Below are 3,040 nucleotides of genomic sequence, written 5' to 3' on the forward strand. Positions count from 1 at the left end.
ATCCAAAAGACTCTGAACGATAAATGCTGGCAAGGTTGTGGAGAAAAAGGAACTCTTATACATTGTTGGTGGGACTGCAAAATGGTGCAGCCTCTATGGAAAATGGTATGGAGGTTCCTCAAACAATTGCAGATAGATCTACCATATGACTTCACTATCCCACTGCTGGGAATATACCCAGAGGAATGGAAATCATCAAGTCAAAGGTATATCTGTTCCCCAATGTTCATTGCAGTGCTCTTTACAACAGCTAAGAGTTGGAATCAGCCCAAATGTCCATCATCAGATGAGTGGATATGGAAAATGTGGTACATCTACACAATGGAATACTACTCTGCTATAAAAAAGAATGAAATACTGCCATTTGCAACAACATGGATGGACCTTGAGAGAATTATATTAAGTGAAACGAGTCAGGCACAGAAAGAGAAATCCCACATGTGTTAACTTATTGGTGGGAGCTAAAAATTAAAAAATAAATTCACACACACACACACACACACACACACACACAAAAAAAAAAAAAACCGGCAGGGGGGGAAGAAGATATAACAACCACAATTACTTGAAGTTGATACGACAAGCAAACAGAAAGGACATTGTTGGGTGAGAGGGAGGAGAGGAAGGAGGGAGGGAGGTTTTGGTAAGGGGCAACAATAATCAACCACACAAAAAAAATGGGGCGGGGAAGAAGACACAACAATTACAATTCCTTGAAGTTGATACGACAAGCAAACAGATAGGACATTGTTGGGAGGGAGGGGGAGAAGAAGGAGGGAGGGGGAGAAGGAGGAGGGAGGGAGGTTTCGGTAATGGGCCACAATAATCAACCACATTGTATATTGACAAAATAAAATAAAATAATTTTTAAAAAAAGAATGACACACAAAACAGGGCCAAGTGTTTCTGACAGGATCAAATGAAGCTATCAGAGTTTCCATTTCCTTAGTGGGGAGGGCTGTGGGGTAAACAGTCTTGGGTGATGGTGGTGGGGAGAGAGGAGTTTGGTTGTTGACAAGTCAGGCATGCCTACATGGCATCTAAGTGGAGAATGTCTGTGTGCAGTTTTCCATGAATTGGGATGTAGAGATAAAGATGTAGATATAAATATGAGGGTCTTGGGTGTATAAATTGCACTTAAAGTCATGAGACTGGGTGTTGCCACCTAGGGAGTGAGTATAGAGAGCAAAGAGAGGTCTGAGGACTGAGCCCTGAGACACTCTAACTTTTACAGGTAAGGGAGATGAGGAGCAACCAACAAATGGGATAGCAAGAGTGGCCTGTGAGGTAGGAGAAATAACAGAAGTGTATCTAGGAAAGCAAGTGATTAGTATGTTTCAAGAAGAGGAGGATCAACTTCATCAAATGCTTATAGGTCAGGTGAGATGAAAAATTATCGTTCGATTGAACATCATGAAGGTCATTGGTGACTATCAAAAGCTGATTCAATAGAGGGACAAAACCTTGATTTGAGGGGGTAGAGTGAAAGTGGAAGGATAGGGATTGGAGATTGTGAGGATAAACAGCATTTCTTTTTGCCCTTAAAGTATATTTTGTCTAATATTAATATAACTCTAAAAGGCTTTTGGGGTTAGTTTTATTTGGTATATCTTTTTCAATTTTTTTTATTGTGGTAAAATATACGTAACATAGATTTACCATTTTGATCATGTTTACTTTTTCCGTTCTTTCACTTTTAACCTTTCTGGGAACTTAAGTTTTTTTTCTGCTTTTTGTAAACAGGTGAACAATCATGGTAGGTTTTAAAATTTTCTAGTCCTCTGTAATATTTTGATATGGGTAAAAATATTCACAAATGCTTATGTGGTTATGGATGCTTAAAAGCTCAAATAGCCTTTATGAGAATAGACACAGAACAAACAACTTACAAATAAGAGCAGGGGAAAATAGAATGAGAGAAGATTAAGAACAAAAAACTTTGACCAATTAAAAAAAAAAGGCTAGAAAGAAAGAAAAAAAGAAACAAAAATAGAAAAAACAGGACAAAAAGAAAACATGAAATAAGATGGTAGAAATAAATCCAAATATGTTAATAATCATAATAAATTTAGTGGACTAAATTCATTGGCTAGAAGACATAATGTCACTGGATTAAAAAAATGCAAGTTGTAATCTGTTTACAGAAGATTTCTAAAGGATAAGGACAGAAAGGCTGAAAGTCAAAGGATGGGGCCGTTATATTAACAGCAGACAAAGTAGACTTTAAGGCCAAAAATACAGATGGTCTCCGATTTATGATGGTTCGACTTAGAAGTTTTTGACTTTATCATGGTGCGAAAGTGATATGCATTCAGTACATTATTTAACAAATCACATGCGATATTCAACCCTTTATTATAAAATAGGCTTTGTGTTCAATGATGCTGCCCAGCTGTAGGCTAATGGAAGTGTTCTGAGCACGTTTAAGGTAGGCTGGGCTAACCTATGATGTTCGGTAGGTTAGGTGTAGTAAATTCACTATAGACTTATTTTATTTTTGACTTACGATGGATTTATCGGGATGTAACTCCATCGTAAGTAAAGAACAATCTGTTCTCAAAGAGAATAAATGCATAATGGTAAAAAGTTCAATTCACTGAGAAGTTTTAATGCTAAAGTCATATGCACTCATATATAATGGTCTCAAAACATAGAAGACAAAAGTTGATAGAACTACTAGGAGAAAAAATGAGAAATCTATTGTGATACCACATACCACCCCTCTCAGATATCATTTGCACTTGCTAGGATGTAGGGAGACAACTCAGATTTTATGTTTCTAGTGAGCATCTTCAGGTATCACTACAGCACTTAAAGATATCATTGTCAGATCAAAGGCAAGGCGTTGGGGCCAAAAAATCTGGGTTGTAAAATTGGCTCTACCACAGAATTTTGCAAATTTAGGCATGTTAACCTAAACTCTCTAAGCCACAGTTTTCTGATTAGTAAAATGGCAATAAAAATCCCCACCCTTTGGGGATATTGTAGGGAATAAATTATATAGTACATGTGGTGGAAAGCTTCTGCCCCCCCCCCCCCC

The sequence above is a fragment of the Galeopterus variegatus genome, unplaced genomic scaffold (genome assembly GCF_000696425.1).
Source record: "Galeopterus variegatus unplaced genomic scaffold, G_variegatus-3.0.2 Scaffold1504, whole genome shotgun sequence".
In the NCBI taxonomy this organism is placed as follows: Eukaryota; Metazoa; Chordata; class Mammalia; order Dermoptera; family Cynocephalidae; genus Galeopterus; species Galeopterus variegatus.